Source organism: Diabrotica virgifera, chromosome 9 (assembly GCF_917563875.1).
Source record: "Diabrotica virgifera virgifera chromosome 9, PGI_DIABVI_V3a".
In the NCBI taxonomy this organism is placed as follows: domain Eukaryota; kingdom Metazoa; phylum Arthropoda; class Insecta; order Coleoptera; family Chrysomelidae; genus Diabrotica; species Diabrotica virgifera.
This window is the reverse complement of record NC_065451.1, coordinates 202,491,326-202,505,709: the sequence shown is the minus strand read 5'-3', so window position 1 is coordinate 202,505,709 and position 14,384 is coordinate 202,491,326.

Here is a 14,384-nt window from a genome sequence, read left to right as displayed (position 1 = left end):
GGAGACTCGCTCGCCTCAAAAATTGGTAGAATTCTGTAGTTTCAGTCTTTACGTTTATAGATTGGCAACTAGATGTCGCCACGAAAAATCAGTAGAATCAGTTGGTGGAGTATTTTTACGTTTATAGGTAGGCATGCAACTCTATAAAATCTGTAAGGGACGGCTGTGGCAACGCTAGATGTTGGCTAAAGCATAAAAATAAAAAAAATGAAATAAGATAAAATTCTGAAAAATTCAAACTCCATACAAAACCGTTCTTGAATCGTTACGCGCATGCGCAATGACGAATAATGCTGCGCAGTAACACATTTTTTGTTACTGCGCATCCTCGTAATCATTCAAGAACGGTTTTGTATCGAGTTGGAACAAAACCAGATGATTTTCAGAATTTCATCACTTCATCAGGAGGTTTAAGGACGCCATCAGTAGATCAGTAGGCGAGGGTCGCCATCAGTAGGTCTCCTGAAATTTCAGGAGGTCTGAGAACACTGGCCCAGACTATTTCAAGCACCACAAACAAAATAAAGATATTATGTATGTTCCTATTCCTAGTTCCTAGTATACTTTGTCGTTCGTCTTTCTCCTAACAGCATCAAGCATAGATTGGATACAAATACAAATAATGCCTGTGCCATGTGCCTGTTTAATGTTTGTGTTTTCATTTTCATAAAGCCTTTGTTAATTCTGGTTAATTCCTACGCAGGTAGAATGAGAAGGGTCATTTCCGTTTGCATTATTCCGATCTTTTACGATCTGGTTATGGTGTATTCTTTTCAAACTTTAAATTCCAATGATGTAAAAATACTTATGGTAACATCAAAATGAAATTTTTTTTTCTTTAATACAAATTAATTTTTAAACTTTTTTACCATACCTACAATTAAACCAATTTTGAGAAATGAATTCGTCTGGGATACCTATGTACCGGCAGTGGCGTGCTGGCCATATAAATGAAACGGTGCAATCACCGAGAGGCCGCGGCCTCTTGAGGCCGGTCAAATAAGTTTTTTCACAAAAATTTTAGATATAACAAAAAAATTGTTTAATTTCTAATCGAATGATATTAACAAGACATTTCAAAAACAATTTTAATTTTTGTTAATTATAAAATACAGTTTAAGTAAATGAATAAAACTCTATGTACATAAATTATTGCTACAGATAATATTTATTTTCATTCATGCAAGTATATTTCTGGTTTTCCAATTTCCTTCGAACATCTAATAAATACGTAGGTACACTGCAGAATATAAAAATGGAAAAAATTTTGCACAAGAGTTTTCCAAAAATATGAGAAACATAATGATAGACTCATTCAAATTTTTAAAAGTATCGAAAAACGATTTAATCAAGGAAAATCGTCATCTACATCCGGCACTCTACCTACATCCTAGAAATTTTGATACAATTAAAAATGGTAATACTTATACCTTTGACGACATCTAAATCATTTATTGAAAAATTAAGAAATTTTTATCCTACCATATCTGCGACTGCATTTAGAGAAGAACTCGTTGATTTTGCTGATAAATAAATTGTATTAAAAATAGGATTTTGCAAAATACTGAAATTATAGATAGAAGATCGAGTTAATGATGAATATGTTCAGTCTACAGAAAATATGAAGAATGATATTAATCTAAGTGATAATGAACATGAAGTAACAAATGACAATGTTGTTGATACCGTGAAAGCTTCACCTCCGTGTGGTACTGAAAAGTGTAAAGATTATATAGCTTGCTGTTACCCTGTCTTTCATAAGCAAAACTTCTATCATTGTACTTCGACTAGGTAGGTCATTCGACCTACCTATGTAGCTAGTTCCAACTACTTTGGATTTGAAGTTTTTAACCTGATGATGGACTGATAAGTCCGAAAACATTTGTTTTGTACTAGTGATGTACCCACTTAAAGTCCAACTTAGATCTTTTTTTAGAAAATTTTAATAAATTATATACCATCTACCTACAAGAGGAGATTTTTACTTCCTTAGTAATCAAAGTTTTATGTTTGATTTACAAATAATTTATATTTTTGTATTTCTGTTTTTGTTTTATAAATAACGAGTAAAATATTCTTATAAATGGAAGGTAAAATGAGGATGAGAGGCCGCTTTTCTATAAATTCACCGGGCCGCTTGAAAAGTTCCAGCACGCCACTGTGTACCGGGTGTCCCAATAAGAATGGCTCTCGGCCATATCTCAGGAACCGTTTATACTAGAGCTTTGAAATAAAAATTTTTATAACAAAAGTTGCCTCAGGAAAAGCCTGGAAATTATTTTCATAATTGTGGGACCACCGCTAGAGGGCGTAATTGAATATAAAAAATTAAAAAATCTAAATTTTACAAAATTTTCCTAATGAAGGGGCACTGGAAATCAGATCGTCGTATTCTTCATAAAATTCTACGCATATTTGATTTGACAAGTTTAGGTCTACCTTTGAAAATAAGAGGTGGGGGTGAGTGGGAACCTTGTTATGAAAAACTGACTGTGAGTCCGGTTCTGCTTAATCAAATTTTGCAAACTTGGTCTTGTTGAAGACAGATCTTTTTCGTCAATGTAAAAGTTATGATTTCGAACCAACTTACTGAGTAATATGCCAGCTAGAAGGCGTTATTTAATTTTTTTCAGAAATCTAGTGTTCCTTGGAAAATATTAAATACAAACATGCATTTTTAATACCATATTACAAAATTAGACAAAATTAGCAACAGAATAGCGAACACCGTATGTTAATACCTTTTTTCTATCTCTAGATATCTTACAAAACGTGTAAATTTAAAAACATAACTGTTACTGTCACCGGTAAATGATATTCATTAAAAGTAGTGTGCTATGGAAACAACAAAGAAACATTTTCCAGCTGTCAACGTATATTAGGTCTTTTCAACGCTTCTCATTTGTTTCGAGCCTCGTTCATATCTCGTATATTAATATTATACACGGATTATACGGCATATGACAGAGGCTCGAAACAAATGAGAAGCGTTGAAAAGCCCTATTACAAAGAAATAAAAACAACTATTTAGTGATGACATAAACGTTCAAATTTTTGCCATCATTTTCGTTGCAAACATTTACTCTTTCAAGAGTAGATTGAACAGCAGTCTCAATTTCTGCTCTCGATATGCTTTGAATGGCGTTTAGAATTCTCTGGATAATGTATTCTAGAGTAGTGTATGATGGGCAACAATTTGAATATTTAGGTCGTCACTAAGTAGTTCTTTTTGTTCTGTGTTATATTTAATTTTAATAGTATTGTTTCTCTTTATATTGTTGTTTTAATTAATTATATTTTTATACGTTGACATCTGGAAAATGTTATTTTGTTTTTTTCCACAGCACACTACTTTTCATTAACTTAGTTTACCGGTGATAGTAACATAGTCCTGTCGCCAGGGGTGGTACAACGGCCTCCTGTATTCAGATGGACTTACCCAAGTTTTTTTTATGTATTTTGACCTGTAGAACACGAATTTTTTGGGTAACAGTTGATCCGGATGTCGATAAGATTGTTATAAACCAAGAAGTTGTGGAATCACATAACAGCGATTTCTCGCAAAACAAAACATTTTCTTGTATTTTTTGGGCCATTCTAACAAAAAAATGTTCCTACAAATTTTTTCGTAGGATGCATAGTTTTCGAGATAAACGCGGTTGAACTTTCAAAAAATCGAAAAATTGCAACTTTTGAACCCGAATAACTTTTGATTAAAAAATAAAATAACAATTCTGCTTACCGCATTTGAAAGTTCAAGTCAAATTATATCGGTTTTAATTATTTGTATTACTAAAAATTTATTATTTTATTGTTAAAAAAAGCTATAAACAGCTAGTGCTTGAGTGATGTTTTTAATGATTTCTCATTTAAAATCGAACGAGTAGGTAGAAGAGGTAAAAGTGCAAGCGAGGCTATTTCTACGTAGCATGCATTAAAACGCATGTATTAGGGACGGGAAACACTATGTGTTTATAGCTTTTTTTAACAATCAAAAAATAAATTTTTCGCAGTGCAAATATTCAAAACAGATATAATTTGACTCAAACTTTTAAAGGCGGTAAGCAGAATTGCTATTTTATTTTTTATTCAAAAGTTATTCGGGTTCAAAAATTGCAATTTTTCGATTTTTTGAAAGTTCAACCGCGTTTATCTCGAAAACTATGCATCCTACGAAAAAACTTGTATTAACATTTTTTGGTTAGAATGACCCAAAAAATACAAAAAAATGTTTTGTTTTGCGAGAAATCGCTGTTATGTAATTCCTCAACTTCTTTGTTTATAACAATCTTATCGACATCCGGATCAACTGTTACCCAAAAAATTCGTGTTCTACGGGCCAAAATACATAAAAAAAACTTGGGTAAGTCCATCTGAATTAAAAAGGCCGTTGTACCCCCCCTGGCGACAGGACTAACAGTTATGTATAAAATTTACACGTTTCTCGAGATATCTTGAGATAGAAAAAAGGTATCGACATGCGGTTTTCGCTATTCTATTGCTAATTTAATCTAATTTTATAAAGTATGATTAAAAATGCATACTTGTATTTAATATTTTCCAAAGAAAACTAGATTTCTGAAAAAAATTAAATAACGCCTCCCAGCTGGCTTATTACTTATTAGGATGGTTCAAAATTATCACGCTTACATTGAAGAAAAAGATCTGTCTTCAGCAAGACCCAGTTTTCAAAATTTGATTTAGCAGAACCGGACTTACAGCCATTTTTTCATAACAAGGTTCCCACTCGCCCCCACCTCTTATTTGCAAAGGTAGAGTTAAACTTGTTAAATCAAATATGCGCAGAATTTGATGAAGAATACAATAATCGGATTTTCAGTGCCCCTTCATTAGGAAAATTTTGTAAAATTTAGATTTTTTAATTTTTTATATTCAATTACGCCCTCTAGCGGTGGACCCACAATTATGAAAATAATTTCCAGGCTTTTCCTGAGGCAACTTTTGTTATAAAATTTTTTATTTCAAAGCTCTACTATAAACGGTTCCTGAGATATGGCCGAGAGCCATTCTTATTGGGACACCCGGTACATACATAAATTTTATTAATTATTATAAAAATAATAAGTTGATAATCTATAAGGCTAACATTATTCTTCCTATATATACATATTTTTTTAAGATATTTTAAAAAAGTGCACACGTACAAGTATGTGTTAAGCACATACTTTTAAAGTATATTCGATGAAGGTATATTCCAAGAATGTACTTTTACGAATATTCTGAGATACTACGTACACGAATGTGCTCAGTATATTCGGTACGAGAATATTCTTTAAAGTATATGCAAAGAACATGAAATTTAGAATGTTTTTTTATGATACATGCTACGTTTGTACTATGCATGTACTAAAAAGAATATACTGTATCGAATGTTGGTAGTATATGCTTTGAACATGATGCGAACATCATTGTTATGTGGGTAATGACGAATACGATATCGGAAGTGATCTCCGGAGTACCTGGTGCCCAGGGCACCTACTGTTTAACTCGTCTTGTGGAGTTTTCTCGTCAAATTTATTAAAAAATTAGTCAAATATCATTACTCGGGGGGTTTTTGGGGTCGCTGACGACGAATATGACATCGAAAGTGATTTTCGGAGTACCTGGTATCCAGGATACCTACTGTTTAGCTCGTCTTCTGGATTTTGCGGCAAATTCATTAAAAAATTAGTTAAAATTCATTACTCGGGGGGTTTTTGGCATCGTTAATAGAGCGTCGTTTAGAGAAAAAAAAATTACCTTTCAAATGATGTGCCACTCGACCACACTTGCTATTTAAAAAAAGTGGGAGCAGATGTGGGGCAATAGGGGGTTACATTTGAGGGCATGAATTTTGCAAGAAAATTCGTCCCCCTCCCATTAAAAATTGACGTGTTTTTTTTTTATTTTGAAAAAGCTCTTGGTTTCTGAGTTTCTGGGAGGGGGGTGAAATTTTTGTTGGAACAGGAACAGACTGTATAATATAATATATATAACATAATATGTAACACACTTATTATGTTATTTCTGTTGCTTTTTCGGACTATTTTTTTATTGATCTGCAATTAATGGCTCTTCTTAAATACATTCTTAAATTGTTATCTCCTATGTAAGTGTATCAAGATTTGTTTTTAACGATATTGTCTATCTTATTTCTTTTCTTTATGTTTCTATTGATTCCGTTTGCTTGACCGGAACTTCTAAGTAGGCATGTTACTGCGCATTTTTTGTTTATTGTCAGATTTTCTGCAATTTATGTAATAGTAGGTTATACATAATGATAATATTTATTCAGATGAAAAATGTATAGGTACATATCTATTTAAAAATATAATTAAAATAGATTATAATAGGTTTGTTCGTAGAACGATCAGCAACCGTTGCCAACCGTCAGACGCATGCGCGTTCGTAGTCTACGAACGCTAACTGTTAACTGCGCAACGCTAACTGTTCACTGCGCATGCGTCTGATGGTTGGCAACGGTTGCTGATCGATTGGATCGTACTACGAACAAACCTAATAATAATTGTTGCTTTACATTTATACATATAGGTAATATTTATGGTAAATTACTGCAAAATAATTGTGCCTTGCACAACACAATAATAGTTATTTTTGTTGTACTTCAGCAAACTACGTAGGTAGAGAGCAAAAATTTCTAGAGATCAACGGGACGTAATATCACAATAATTATTTTTCTGTCTACAGTCTACACGGATGCTTCTATAAACTCTGATTACGTTACGGTTGATGCAGTTGTTATTACCAATACAGAACCTCACCAATTTCTGCTAGCGTGAGAATACATATCGAACACAATTCGGATGAATTGTATGCATTGTTCCAGGCAAAAAATAAAAATCCGAGATATGGCTGATATATTCTTCTTTCGGTGATATATTAGGTGTTCCTAACGTCTAACGTTGACAAATGCGATGTAAGAGATAGTGATGCGCAATATGTAGCCTATTCTATCTAAATGTCAACCTCACCAGCCCGTGAGATGATCTCGATCATGACCATGACCATCCGGTACATTCTGCTAGATAACAAACGAGGCTCTGACGTCCGAATGATTGCCGGTATAAGCAATCCCCCACTTACCGACCAACAGCTTCGGATGGAAGAGTCGGTAAGTGGAAAGACATCCTCTTGTCCTAGAAGTGGAAAATCATTTCTAAAGGCAGACGAACCAGAATTGATCAACGCTGGGAGATGCATAAGGCAACGGGAAACCAATACATTAAATGCTCATAGAGTATCCCTAGTTACATCATGACTAAGAAAAACATAACCAAACACTCTACTGATCATTAAACCCGGAAAACAAGATCCCGCAGAGGAGGAAAATCACAAGACTGCAAGGCCTCCTCGGTCGTTAACATGTATGCATTAACATAGCATGGTCGAAAATCTTGATCACGAGACAGCGATATGAAATGTCTAAGACTGATAATACAGGGAAAAATAAAAGGAGAAAGGAGTATAGAAAGAAAGAGAGTGTCATGGTTGAAATTTTAAGGGACTGGTTTAAATACAGTTCAATAGAACTCTTCAAAGCAATGGTAGATAGAATAAAGTTAGTGATGATGATATCCAACCTCCAGTTGGGAGATGACACTTAAAGAAGAAGGTTGGCAATTACATTGGTGAGTTGTTCACGGTCTTCAGCTAATCGAAACAGTTGTTCGTCACTGCGTATTCCTGTCCAAAGTGTCCAATCACGAATGTTCCAATTCCAATGTCCAATAGTCCAATTCTTCATTTGTTATGGTGCCGAGGTAGTTGTAGTGCTAGTACTTTCTACTGGGGTTTGATTGACGTATATTTGAACTTCTGTTATCCTTTTCTTGGTAAATTTCATGAGCTTTGTCTTGTTTAAGTTTATATTGGGTCCATATTATTGACTATAAGACGTGATTTAGTTCATAAGGACTTGTAGGTCTTTTATTCATTTCTGATGTTGTTTAGCCGGTACACGTTTAGTAGAATTTCAGAATATAGATCGAAGCTTAGAGGAAACAAAATACAGCCCTGCGCCTTACTCCCCGCATAATTTTCATATATTTTGTGTGTTCATCTTCAACTCTGAGATCTTCGGTTTGATTCCAGAAAAGGTTTCTAATTATTTTCAGATCTTGGTTGTTAATTCCTGCTTCTTTTAGTATTTCCATGAACTTAGCGTGCTGTACTCGATTAAACGCTTTCTCGTAATCAACCAGACATGCGTATACGTCGTAATTGACGTCTCTGCATCTCTGGAATAAGACTTGTACTAAAAACCAAGCCTCTCTCGTACCAACAGCATTTATAAACTCGACCTGGTTGGGAGAACTTTGACTTTCACACCAGTGGCGGCTTGTCCTATGAGGCAGGTGAGGCAGCGCCTCACCAGTATATCAATCGACTATTTACGTTATTTCGTTGTTTCATAATCAGTTTTTTAAATATAATTTAGCTTTTTGAAATTTCCTAAATAACTTTATTTTTATGGAAAAAATTAAAATCGGTACGGCTCTGACTCTTTATCTACGTATCCGTCTTCCACGTGCCAGTATTATATGCATCATGCATCTCATCCCAACTTTCTCAAATCATTACAGTTGAAGCTAGCCTCACACCATCCTTGTCTAGCATATACTACCGTTTCTTAAAATGGCACAACAACAACAGTAAAAGCGGCAAAATTTGAAAAATGTGCCACCGATTCTGGGAACAAAATTCATCTATCCTTGAGGCCGGCCTCAAACACGTATTTTTTAGTTACGAAGTTACTTGCCCTTGCTTCCCTTGTTTACTTAAGGTTCCGCGGAACGGTATAGGAATAGCCGAACTGAACCGATTACGTATATACGAATGGATTATTATATTTTAGAAGTTTATGGATATGTATTCAAAACATTGTTCATTTTAAATCATTGTTCATCTAATATATTGTTCTGAAGCTATTTCTTTGTGGCATTTATGTAATTTATTATTCTAAATGGGAAATAAGCCACAATTTAACTTAAAAAATGATTTTATTAACGTTTCCACTATTCCACTTCCAAATCGGACGTTTACATACAAAAGTAGTTTTTAAGTGTTTCAAAAATGTTGTATTTTGTGTTTATGTTTTTTTTTTGTAAAATTTATAACTAATAAATTATTTTTCTTTATTTATTTGTTACATTTACATACAAAATTAGTTTTTAAGTGTTTCAAAAATGTTGTATGTTGTGGTTGTTTTTTTTTTTTTAATTTTTTTGAACATAGTTATTCAAATCAGAGTGAGCAAAAGATTTAAGCGAATAATATTGCAACATGATTCCCACAACCTTAGCTCATTCCCCATATCTTCCATGATTTTTGAAAAAACTCACACTGAATTGTTATGTAAAATTTGAAGTTTTTGATATGGAATTTTGGATTTTTTGTCCGGGGATTATTTGTCCGGGGATTTTTTGTGGGGATTTTTTGTCCGGGGATTATTTGTCCGGGGATTATTTGTCTGGGGATTTTTTGTCCAAGGATAATTTGTAAGGATTTTTTGTCCAGGGATATTTTGTGGGGATTTTTTGTCCGGGATTATTTGTCCTAGCTTCGTCCTAACGTTGTGACGTCACAAAATCGACCTTCCGGCCATTAAAGAGAAGCTAACCATAATAATAAAATTCCTCAGGTGTAGTGTGCCTCACCACCTTCTAGGTACTATCACCAGCCGCCCCTGTTTCACACAGCTTGTAAATTCTTGTCTTCTATGTCTTCAACTTGGCCAGTATGGAAGACTAAGGAAGGGGTAGATAGACGTAGTAAGAACCGATACTTAAGAGATATTGAGGGTTGATAACTGGAGGAGAGCAGCTAGGGACAGAGATACTTGGAGGCGGATGCTGGGTGAGGCCAGGATCCGACTATGGCTGTTGCGCCATAGGAGAGAGATGTCTTCAACAGATTCTCCATATTTTTGATTAAATAAAGCCAGAATTTTGTGAAACATTTTATTGGTTTAATTCCAAACGCTATTTAACATATACATACCGTAACATGTACAACAGTTATTAAAAATAAAGGCGTGCGAGCGATACGCTAAAAGAAACAAACTATCAAGATAAACCTTACAAATACATAGATTGTTTTCTCTTTTTTAACATTAAAAGCCCAGAAACAGACGAACCACTCAGCAGCGCTACCCGGTGGTGCCACAAAGTGGCTTAGGCAAGCGATTGTGTAGCGCAAATGATTTTAGCGACCCTAGCTGCTAGTGGCGTCCATTATAAAATCACTGGAGCTACAAACTCGCCTGTCTAAGCCACTTTGTGGCGCCACAGAGTAGCGCTGTAGAGCGGTTCGTCGGTTTCTACGCTTACGACAGTATAACAATAAAATTTGTGAGAATTTTGGTAAACTAGCAACAACAAATTGAACATTTAGTCATAGGATTGACTAGACCATGCTTAAAAAATGCCTAATGTGTCTATAGCTGATACATAAAAGAACCATCATCAATCAGCCAATCGCGTCCACTGCTGGACATAGGCCTCCCTCAGTTTTTTTCAGTGTTCTCTACACTGGACCGCTTCTAGCCAGTTTCCCGTTACTCTTTTTATGTCGTCGGTCATCTAGTGGATAGTCGTCCTCGGACTCCTCGGCTTCTCTTATAGTTTCTAGACTTCCATATAGACACCGTAAAGTAAGACCGAGAACACGTAGCAGCGAAGTAGGCGGATCCTCAATGCCAATTTTAGGTCTCTGTTACATAACACCTTGGAAATCCTTCTATATAAAAGCGGCTTTAGCCTGCTCTATCCTAGATCTAATTTCGCCGTGACTTTCTGCGTTACAATTTAATTGCTGTCCAAGGTAAACGATTTTATCAACTTGCTCAAGTTTGGTATTATTTACATATATAGACGGTTTTATATTATGCTGTTGTTTACTTATTACGAGCTTATAGGTCTCCTGCTATATATTATGTCGCCATCGGAGTTGAGGGTGTCCACGTGGTCTTCTTTCAGTTGGGACTGCTTCCCATAACAGCCTTACTATTCTTTCGTCAGAATGTCTTGTGAGGTGTCCTGCCCATTGAAGTATCTTGGACTTTATTTCTTTTACTTTATTGGCGTCTGGGTGTAGTTCTTAGAGCTGTAGTATAACTGGTGGTATTTGATATTTTCTGCGTATAATTTCTAACGATTCTTGATTCTTCTATTGGAACATTGGACTACTTCAAAGTTAACTAACAAGTTTCCAGACTCGAGAGTAACTTGTTCTGAAGAGACAGCTTCCTCTGCGTATCTTCGTATATTGGAACATTGGACTACTTCAAAGCTAACTAACAAGTGTCCGACTCGAGAGTAACTTCCTTTGAAGAGTCAGCCTCCTCTGCATATGTATCGTTGTAGCTGTTTAGCCAGAAATTTTGTCAGTGGTTGTAAAGGGGGTCTGATACAGCTGACTATTGGTTGTAATGGCAACCCAGCCTTATGGACCTTCGGCAAACCGTGTTTGGAGCATCTTGACGACTTTTTTCGTGAGATGAGCTGGAGCTGTTGTTCTTTCTTGATATTTGCTACTAACGGTAAACAAGCATTGGTAACACGAAGGTCTTTTACCTCTTGTCTGAACAAAAGTAAGAATTTTGCCATATTAAATTATTAAACAAATACATCTTTATCTTTATGTAGAAGTATTCGTAGTATACATTAAAATGTTTTTCTTAATTCCACGTGCTTTATTATTATACTGTCACGATATCTATATACAAATAAACATTTTTTCATTTGACAAAATATATTCTTGAGTTAAATAGATTTATTAGTTTATTTCTTTTTATAAGTCTTTGCATCTGAATTTATAGATTTTAGTTTTACATCATAGGAATATATGGAGGGATAGAGGTCCTGTCACAAGAAACAACAAATATATAAATGTTGAAACATAAACAGTAATCTCTTAAAAACTCATCTAGTTTCTTGCAACAGTTAAAAATGTACAACCTATAACAAAGACACCTCAAAAATCTGGTAACATTAAACACTAAAGGTTTGTATTAATAAACGTTGTTCAAAAAATAAAACACGATTCGCGGACGACACAGTTCTGATAACAGATAACTTAAAAGAGATTGGAACTACCTATACTTACTGAGTTAGATGCCGCCTATAAGTTACAATAATAATTTCCAAATATAATTTTGGAAAGACACAATACATGACAAATCTTGTATCAAATTTTCAGGGACAGTCAAATTGTTGAACTGTAAAGAAGAATCACTTAAGTATGTTGCGAATATGGAGCTCTATCAGACATCTTCAAGAGCAACTTGTCAAATTATTTGAAAAAGAAGACGTTCCACCAATGTGTGCTTCCAGTCATAACTTACCACACCAAAACACTTTCCTTACACTAGGCCACAGCAATTAAACTCAGACTGACCCAAAGAGGAACGGAGCGGTCTGTTTTTGCTCTTCTTCTTTGTTTTACTTATCTATTGTACTCTTTGTACTTCTGTATCTCTTCTGGGGATTGGGTGTTTGGGGGATTTTTTATATATATAATTTTCTTTTCATCAATAAATTTGTTGGTTTCTTCGGTTATTTTTACTTTGTGTAGGGTAGTTCTTCTCTTTTACTCTGTGTATTACGTGCTTGTATGTTTCTTTGACGTTTCTAAAACCGAATTTCCGGACAAGTTTCCTCTGGTGAAGTCGAAGTCTCTGAAGTTCCATACATATTCCTCACATCATATATAACATATGTATATATATATATATATATATATATATATATATATATATATATATATATATATATATACAGAATAAGAAAGTAAAGTTAAGTAGGTATCTTTGAAAAAACTTAAGCTACAAAGCTAATCACAGCCATGTTTTGTTTAATCAGTTATAATAATAGTTTCCAGTTTTTTTATAGGTACCGCTGGCGCGGCTTTGGGATTATAGCAGGATAGTCTGCTATAATCAGTTAACCTTTTCTTTAATGCTCCTCATAATTAGTAGACTCATTATTATTGGAAATACTTCTATCAGTAAATCTTAAACATTATAAAATTTAATAGAATCCATAAGTTGGTTAGGATAATAACATTCCACCAAAACCTTTGGTAGCCTTCCTAAACTTATCTATATTATAAAAATTACTACACAAAATCATATGTATAGTAAATCGCATCATGACTTAACATGGTCGACATGTGAATCGATTCCATTCGATTCTCATTCCATTGCGGAGTGGTTTAAAACATTAAAGAAAAAACAGAAGAACCTTTTTTGTATATAAGTATGTTATTATTAAAAGTAAAATCAAATCGGTTACATCTGGCGTTCAACGACCTACCGCTTAAAAACTTCTTCTTCTTGTGATTCCTTTTGCTATCGGAGGTTGGTTATCATCATAGCTATTCCTATTATATTATTGGGAGCCGCTTGTAATAGTTCTTTTTCTTCGTCTTTGTCTTCTTACGTTTCCTGCTTGTGCCATGTTTGTTTTCAAGCCTTGGCTGTCGTCATAACTGCCTGCCTAGTTGGTTGTTAAAACCAGTGCCTATAAAACACGAACACACACACTCTATCGTCATTTTAACAAGCTGCCGGAATGATTCTCGCTCAGTAGGTAGATGAATGAATCAATTCCACAGTCTAATGTTACGCAGCCAGGAGGTTTATAGGTACACACTGCCTCTAAATTATTGTTCTCTATAGGTATATCAAACTAGGGTACAATTTAGATTTTAGAGCAAAAACAAATACATTTGTAGCGTGAAGTAAATAAAATGTTATAAATTATTGTGATTTTAGTATTAGTGTTAAAAAGTTATAGCCAAAAGAGAACTTATATTTACGTATACATAAATAAATTAATAAACGAGATTTTTGGGTGTCTTTTAAATTTCAAATACATATTAAGAACAAAACTTGTTAGTAATTATTATACATAGCTTATATTTGTTTTACTGCACAAGATGAGTCAAATAGACGATAAAAATTAACATTATACATTATACATGTATTTACCGCTTGTTTAGAATGATTTTATTATCGTAGTGTTAAGATGACCCTGCATTTCCTTCGATTTTGAAATTTTAACAACCTTAAAGTATAGAAAAGAAGATGGTTAATAAATATAACGTTTTAATGACACAAATTTAATATTTCTGATATAATTCAACAGTTTTTTTTTAAATCGTAAAATTTCTCAGAGCAGTCACAATTTAGAAAACGTTCACTAACGCCAACAAGCAAATGTTATTTGGCTTAGACACCTATTTCTGAATTAATTGCAATTCTCCGTGGGGTTAGACAGGGATGCGTATTGTCACCACTGTTTTTAAGATCTACTTTGACCATATTCTCAAAGAAGCACTTGCAAGGGTTGATGTCGGTATCA